This window comes from Pristiophorus japonicus, chromosome 17 (genome assembly GCF_044704955.1).
Source record: "Pristiophorus japonicus isolate sPriJap1 chromosome 17, sPriJap1.hap1, whole genome shotgun sequence".
In the NCBI taxonomy this organism is placed as follows: domain Eukaryota; kingdom Metazoa; phylum Chordata; class Chondrichthyes; family Pristiophoridae; genus Pristiophorus; species Pristiophorus japonicus.
This window is the reverse complement of record NC_091993.1, coordinates 23,895,097-23,904,198: the sequence shown is the minus strand read 5'-3', so window position 1 is coordinate 23,904,198 and position 9,102 is coordinate 23,895,097.

Here is a 9,102-nt window from a genome sequence, read left to right as displayed (position 1 = left end):
CACACTACACATTACCAGTTTATCCACCAAGCTCACAACCACCTGCCTCATCATGGATCCCCTGAACCCAACTGGCTGGGGTTTTATTGAGTCCTGTGAACATCACGTGACTATCTAAGCCACTCACAACTCAACAGCTCTACAAACCTGTGAGCATACTCACACGTGCCTCCATTACACAAGGAAGGTCTGGGCTGCTACCATTATGTGTGCGTTTTGGATGGCTGGCTGGTGGAATGTAAGGGGCCGAATTTGGTCAAGACCTCCGCACGCCCAAGTGCCACCCAAAGACTGTATTTTCGACAGGGTTATCATCGCCAAGGTCCCTCGAAGGTCAGCGGGCGGCAAATGAACAACGCACGCTGCCAATCTGTGCGGCAGTGGGCGGGAGGTCTCAATCTCGGCGGCAGAGGCGCTTGCCGCCCAAGTGTCGTCGAGGATGGAGGCAGGCCCACGGAGGGTCGAACAGCTGAAAATAAAAATCATCAGGAAAAAACAAAAAAAACTATCGGAAGACTTTCAGTGGACCCCATCCAGGTAAGTCGCTGCGGAAAAAAAAATGTTCACTAATCTTTTTTTCAGGATCTTGGGACTTACCGTCGGGGACAGATCAGTCTCCCAGCGGCAGTCCACCCCCGTTCTGGCCCCAACTCCCGCCCGCATCAATCTGGGAGCTCGGCGGGCGGGAGCTCAGTTGCGCCACTCGGCCGTCCGCTGACGTCAGCGGGCGGTTCCTGGCGGCTCTCCCCTCCTGCCCGCTCCAGCCCGCCCCAAAAGTGGCACTGGGCGGATCTTGCAGAGGAATGTTGGCGGCAGTGGGTGGTAAGTTGATCAATTCCGGCCCCTAGATGAGGCCCGGGAGTTAATTTCGGCCTGGCGTCTCCCATGGAGATACCCAGGCCCGTGGCTCATGGATCCCACCAGCTTCCCGCCCGGCACCTAAAATTCCCCATTAGGTGATTGGTTTATCTTCAGCAACCACTTGTGGCAACGCATTCCACACTTTAATAATCTTTTGCCATAATAATTTCCTTTTAACTTGCCTCTTTAATCTTCTTGTACTAATCCTAAATTACAATCTACTTGTTATTGATTCACCAAGCAGTGGAAATAATCTTTCCCTAATTACCCTTATTAAACTTGGAATATTTCTATTGGATCCTGCTCCGTCTATTCTTTTCCAGCCCTAGATTTTTCAAATCTGCCATTGTAATTATATTCTCTTCTCCCTCGTATCATCCAAAGGAATCTATGTTACGTCTTTTTCCTGGCTCCAATATCCTCACTATAACTGCCCACAGGTCTCCAACGATCAGGCCCGTGATGGACAAGACACAACACTGGCCACCCGCAATCACCCAGCACCGTTGCCCTCACCCAGTGCCACTTTCCGCCTAAGATGGGTTCTGGTGCCCCCAGAGACACGACTGCTGTTCCGTTTACAGTACAACACTGTTAAATCAATCGGGCTTAACCTTGGCTCAGTGGAAAGCACACGCGTCTCTGAGATAGTCCATGGTTTTCTGTCCAAAATGGATTATAAAGAAAAAGAAAGACTTACATTTATATTGCGCCTTTCATGACCACCGGACGTCTCAAAGCGCTTTACAGCCAATGGAATACTTTTGAAGTGTAGTCACTGTTGTAATGTGGGAAACATGGCAGCCAGTTTGCAAACAGCAAGCTCCCACAAACAGCAATGTGATAATCACCAGATCCTCTGTTTCTGTTATGTTGATTGAGGGATAAAGTCCCACTCAAGGGCCCTGAGTACAAGAAATCTAGGCTGACACTCCAGAGCAGTGCTGAGGGAGTGCTGCACTATTGGAGGTGCGGTCTTTCAGATGAGATGTTAAACCGAGGCCCCATCTGCCCTCTCAAGTGGATGTAAAAATATCCCATGGTGCTATTTCGAAGAAGAGTGTCCTAGCCAAAGCCTTTCTTTCTTTTAATAAGTGGGGACTGTAAGTGGGAAAACTCCAACCAGTGCCTTCAGGAAAGCTGAAGAGAAGACCGGAGGGACAAAAATGGGAATGTTTCAACAACAAAATAAATTACAGCACTGGCATGATTTTCAGAAGGTGGTTCTTTGGAAACTGTAGTGCTGGTAAACAAAAATGTTCCTGGGAAGATACGCTGAATGGAGTCCCAGAACTGAATCATAAGGGGGCTTGGGCGGGGGAAGGCAAGGGGCACGTTCCAAAATAAATACCATGTCAGTTTGAAGGACAAATGAGCATAAAAGCAGCCTCAATAAGTCTTGTACGTAGAATAGGGATAATCTGAGACGTGAGTACTGGCAATCGTTCAAGAAATACTTCTATTGAAAGACTGGCAAGGCCTCAAAACCCATCTTCACAGATTATGCAATTAATTGACTAAAATTACAGGCAAGAAAGGAATTAATTGATTAATTGTTTGAGTGGGAGCCTGGAAGCGGTAATTTGTCATCCCCCCCCCACCCCACACAGAGCCTGTGCTGTTCAAGAGCATTGCCAAATGTTACTAGGAGGTGTCTGTTTATCCAAGTTTGATCAGCGTATGATCATACCAATTATGGAGAATTACATAGAACTTACAGCACAGAAACAGGAGTTTCAGCCCAACTGGTCTATGCCGGTGTTCATGCTCCACACGAGCCTCCTCCCACCTTATTTCATCTCGCCCGATCTGGTTCTTTTTCCCAAACATCTCCCAACACACTGAAGCCTCCCCTTCCTTCAAAATTCCCCAGTATAAGTAGAACAGTCAGCACTGTGTTCTGACATTCGGGGATACTACACTTGTATCGTGCTGTGTCCTCTGTTGAACACACTTCAAACAATGATTGTTACTTAAATTCAAATAATGCGTCTAATAATGCATCTGTGGTACAACCTGTAACATGTGCACAGGATTATAGAGCTGTTGCATTGTGAGTGGCTTAGCCAGTCATGTGATGTTCACAAGACTCAATAAAATCCCAGTCAGTGGGGTCTAGGTCATCCACGATGAGTTATGCAGTTGTGAGCCTAGTGGATGAACTGGTAATGTGTAGTGTGATTGTTAAACCTTAAACAAACTCGTTCTTAATAGCAATGTGGTGCTATGAATTCTTAAGCAAAGAACCCATGAAGCAAATACATTACGTGACCCAAACATGGCACGAAGACTGGTGAGATAATTGAATACTGCTATGGATGTCGAGGTTCTTCCATTTTAGTATATTGAGCTTTCCTGTAAGGTGAACAAAATGAGTATCAAAATACCAACCTTTTGGCCTCAAGAGAAGGAAATGCAAGGACAGAGACCCTGCTGGGAGGTGCACATTTGCACTACACATTGTTGTGCCTGGATGTGGTCCTCTTACAAGAAAGAATTCCATGGGCTTGTGCACCAAAAGGGAAGGAGATCAGCAGCAGAGGATTTGAAAAGTATATGCCAACATTCCACCATTAGGACGGTGGATGATGGGGAGTAGGTGGTGCCATAGGTCAGACACAGGCCTTTCTCCTTTTAGCACTGGGCTCACTGACTAGAATGACAAGACGAATGACCACTGGATGAAGAGCCAGAGGGTGGGGCGAGGCCTGTTGGATCAGTGCCCTGGCAGGAGCCGGGGGAGAAATGCAGGAAAAACTCAGATGGGGGAAAATGCAGACAAGCCACCCAGAAAAAAGGCAGAAAGATCAGGAGATGCAGGCAGGGGGGGCAAGAGATTGAGAGAGAAGAGACCAGGAGATCGTTGTACAGATGGAGTTGGCTGGTTTCCTGGCCCGCCCAGTTTCTAAATCTGAGAGATACCATTTCTTCGTGACGCTCATCACTGGAGAGAGACAGAACATCAACTTTCCAGTTGTTCATTGAGAGAAGCACTGAGACTTTTGAAAGCTAAAAAATATTTTAGTACTTGAGGAAAATCTCCACCCCAGAGATCCAGAATCCCTGACAAGATGTATGCCCTCCTGCCCCTACAGCAGGTGCATGGAGTGACTTGATCCCCCATTAACACTCAAGCTGATATTTCAGACTCATTCTCACACTTCCTCATGGCCTAGCTTAAAAGAAAGCTGATCCGAGCTGATGCCTACAGTCTCGTACAAGACCTCTCTGCAAGAGCTGCAGTTTGTAATCAATATCTCGTCAGTGGTTGTGGAAAGCTGTTTTTACATTGGCCTCAGACAGGGTGCAAGTGTTGTGAGTTTGCAATGTACCCGTAAGGTGACCAACTCTGGTGGGACATATTCCTGGAGGTTTCATCACATGACCTCCTGCCTCCAACCGCCCCGCCCCTACGCTCCCCTCATTGGTTGCCCGACATGTCCATCGTCACGGTGCCCCGCCTTCCTACGCCAATCAAAACGTGAATGGACTCTTCATTACCCAATTGGGTGATTCTTGACTGTCAGTCAGACATCCTTTCTTTCCTATGCCTGATATTTTTTATCACTAGCAAACGAAATGGTCCAAAGAACATTTTTTTAAAACACGATTTTTTTTTATTGTCTCTAAGATTTTTCTCCCCAGGTTTGTTCACAGCAGTGTTCAGGAGATTAGTCATTCATTCTTGGCGACTCCAGGATAATCCTGGAGGGCTGGCTAACCCGATGCACACATGGCGATAACCACACTGCAAACTTGCCAGATTGACTAAGGCCGGTTGCTGGGCAGATTTGGTAAGCGGGACCTGTGCATCAGGAACTGGTGATGCAAACACACGTCTAAGGCCAATGGTTGAACTACAGCAAGAACCATTGTTATCAGTTCTCGTTTATTGTAGGTGAGTGAAATTCCGCTGTGGCACAAGTGGTAAAGGCTTTTTATTCCCTGATTTTCTTCTCCCCTCTTCTCTGGAGAATGCTGGCTCACGGTAGGTTACAATTCCCCGGGTGCCAGCTGCCCTTCTGATACTTTGCCTAAGTGCCCCTTCGTGAGTGATCCCAGACAGTGAGTGCCAGCAGGAACAAAAACAGAAACTGCTGGAAATCTCAGCGGGTCAGGCAGCATCTGTGGCGAGAAACAGAGTTAATGTTTCGGGTCTGTAACCCTTCATTAGAAGGATCTGACGAAGGGTCACAGACCTGAAACGTTAACTCTGTTTTTCTCTCCACAAATGCTGCCTGACCCGCTGAGATTTCCAGCATTTTCTGTTTTTATTTCAGATTCCAGCCTCCGCAGTATTTTGCTTTTGTATTAGTGTCAGCAGGATATTGGACGATGGAGGCCATCCAGATCCCAGTCAACATCCGTGCACAAACCTTCAAGCAGGACAGCAATCGGCAGTGAGTACTGTGGCTGGTTTCCCCCTCCCTAAAGAAAGAAAGACTTGCATTTCTATAGTGCCTTTCATGACCTCAGGACATCTCAAAGTGCTTTATAGCCAATACAGCACATGTGAAATGTAGTCACAAGGACTTGGAGGTCAATTGTAGCTGCATCTCACCTAGTTCGTGTGGACTGGGGATTGTACCTGGTCTGTATCGTTCAGCATGTGGTGCATTCACTCCCTGATGTAAGATTATTAATACAATACAGCGTCCAGTATGGGACTCTCACTTTATAGAGATATTAACCCTGTCAGGACTGACACTGAAATTCTTAATATATTTGCTGATGCAGTTACATGAGAACATAAGAAATAGAAGCAGGAGTAGGCCATACGGTCCCTTGAGCCATTCAATAAGATCATGGCTGATCTTCTACATCAACTCCAGTTTCCCACCTGATCACCAAATCCCTTGATTCCCTTCGAGTCCTAAAATCTATCGATCTCAGTCTTGAATATACTCATTGACTGTTAGTTTGTTAGGAAATTAATATTGATATTAATAATTCTTTTGTCTCTCTCTCCAAAGGTGTTAATTCATATTGGGATACAGCTCCCTGGGCACTGGCTACCATTCAGTACCTCACCAATTGACCAGTCTTCATGTGTCACCCAGGACAGTGAGTGTTGGAGGCTACTTGATTGCAGACAGCCTGATGTTCGGCTGATGTCCACCCACAGAAACTTTTTAGCAGGGTTTCAATGGATACTGATCGAGGATGGGAACTCCAGCTGATATTTATTCACCTCCCTAAATCAGTGATTCCGTGGGCAATGACAGCACCCCTACAGTCGCCCTTCGCTGAGATTTGATCAGCACACTCAACCAAGGTATCAGCTGTGTCACAGTGGCCTCTGAGTCGGAAGGTCGCGGGTTCAAGTCCCACTCCAGAGTTCTAAGCACATAATCCAGGTTGACATTCCCAGTGCAGTACTGAGGGAGCACTGCACTGCCGGAGATGCTGTCTTTCAAAATGAGACGTTAAATCTAGGCCCTGTCTGCTCTCTCAGGTGAAAGTCAACAATCCCACGGCACTATTTGAAGAAGAGCAGGGGTGTTCTCCCGGGTGTCCTGGTCAATATTTATTCCTCAACCAACATCACTAAAAACAGATGATCTGGTCATTATCACGTTGCTGTTTGTGGGAGCTTGCTGTGTGCAAATTGGCTGCCGCGGTTCGCTACATTGAAAGAAAAAAGGCAGACTTGCATTTATATAGCGCCTTTCATGACCGCCAGACTTCCCAAAGCGCTTTATAGCCTATGAAGTACTTTTGAAGTGTAGTCATTGTTGTAATGTAGGAAATGCAGCAGTACAACAGCGATTACACTTAAAAAAGACTTCACTGGATGTAAAGCACTTTGGGACATCCTAGGGTCGTGAACAGCACGATATAAATCAAATTCTTTCCGTTCACACACCATAAATCAAATTTGACTCATTTGCATATCAGTTGAGCCATCACAGGAGATAATCTAACCATTTGTTTTTTTTCTTCTGTTTCCTTTATTCGCTAACCATATCTGCGCCTAGCATTGCATTTGTCCACGAGTCTCAGTTTGCGCAGTTCAGCACTGGATGTTTTCGTCCAAGCAAAGCTGACTCCACAGAGCCTGACGTCACACAGTCCAGAGGAGAGGATTAAATTCCACTGTTTTATAATTTAACAGGAACCATGTTGAAAAAAAAATCTGTGTAATTCAAGGAACAAAATTATAATCAGATGAGAGGGAAATATTTTTGATGCAGTGAAAGATGACATGGAATGGCAGGAGAAATCTCCCTGTGTGATTTGAGTTTTTGTGACAAAGCATAATTTTCTGGACAGGGAGAATTCGGTGTTTGTCTTGACTTACAGGAGATGATACCTGACACTTGCATCACACACCACTCGGGTTGCTAACTCTGGTTGGACATATTCCTGGAGCTTTCATCACATGACCTCCCGCCTCCACACACCCGACCCAGTCAATTCGCTTTTTTCCTCCATCTTCAATATTTTTGCAACTAATCAATGGAAGTTTTCAAAGAAAATCAAAAAAAAACCACGCAATTTTATTTTGCCGATTTTATTTCCCTCCTGGGTGTTGCCCACAGCAGTGTCCCGGAGATGAGTCTTTAATTGTACTGCAGGGATTTGAGCACATCAATCTAGCACTGACACTCCCAGTGCAGTGCTGAGGGATTGCTGCACTGTCGGAGGTGCAGTCTTTTGGATGAGACGTTAAACCGAGGCCCCGCCTGCCCTCTCAGGTGGACGTATAGGATCCTATGGCACTATTTCGAAGAAGAGCAGGGGAGTTAGCCCAGATGTCCTGCCCAATATTTATCCCTCAATCAACATAAAAAAAACAGATTATCTGGTCATTATCACATTGCTGTTTGTGGGAGCTTGCTGTGCGCACGTTGGCTGCCACGTTTCCCACATTTCAACAGTGACTACACTCCAAAAGTACTTCACCTGCTGTAAAGCGCTTTTGAGATGTCAAAGGTTGTGAAAGGCGCTATATAAATGCAAGTCTTTCTTTAATTCCTGGAGACTCCAGAGCAATCCTGGAGGGGTTGGCAACCCTATGTGCCATGCGCCCCTCAATACCTCAGACCACCGGCGATACGTGTTGGGCGCGCGCCCCCAAGCAGTGGGGCATCCGACGACGGGGCTGGGGAGCTGACGGTGGATGGGGCAGCACACCCACGCAACTAACGACAGCCCAAAAAAAGGCTGAAGCAGCCGCAAGCACGGGCAGAGCTGCTAGGCTACAGGCTCCTCCCATGCCGCTGGGCGTAACGTGGCCGTGACCTGCCAATGTGCTTTCCAACATTTTGCTTTCATTGAAACAAAAGCTGTGCGCAAAGCAGAAATTATTGAGTTGTTTCACTTGAAAGCTGCTCGCGAGCATGTGGTCTGGTCATTTAGGCTCAGCCCAATATTGTAGTTAACTGATATACTCTTCAATTCAAAGTGGTTAATCCAAGAAACATCTGTGATTATAGTACTGTACCGAATCTCAATTGAAATGTACTGCAATACCTCATTTGTAGAGGGTTCGGGTTCAATTTCAATCATGATGAGCCTTATCGAATCCGATATAGCCAGCATCTTCCAGCAACTTTGCCCCAGACAGTTGCATTCATCAGATGGGATGAAATTACAGTCTGACACATGCTCCCAGGTGGATTGCCCAATATAAGGCCTTTTAAAATTATTGTTTTATATGTATATACCGGGAGAGGATATGAATGTTTCCTGGTCAGGCCGTTCGACTTGCAGGCGATGCACCGTAACAAGGTCGTAGGGATGGCACAGAGAATACACGGCAGGGAGAGGCAGAAAATAAACCGTGGCAAGGCCCTGAGAAGCACACATTCATGGAGTACGTTATTTGCAGCCGGGACGCTCAATACACTGGGCTCTCCATTTCACTCACGTCAGTGTAAGGAGCTGCCAATTGGAGGGCAGGAGATTTCCTCAGCTAGGAAAGAGAGAAAATCAGAGGGAACTTTGTCCCAGAGCCATCCGCACATTCAGCCCATCACTGGCAGAGATGTTGGAGCAAAGTTATTCATCCACCCATATATATGGTCCACATTTAAAATGGGAACTGCCCATATACAAATACTGAAGCAGCCCGTGACCACATTCAACAAGACCTGGATGGCATTCAGGCTTGGGATGATATATGGAAAGTAACATTCGCAACACACAAGTGCCAGGCAATGACTATCTCCGACAAGAGAGCCACGAGCAAATTTGCATAGGGTAAATAAGATCAGAGAGTTAAACACGTGGCTCAAA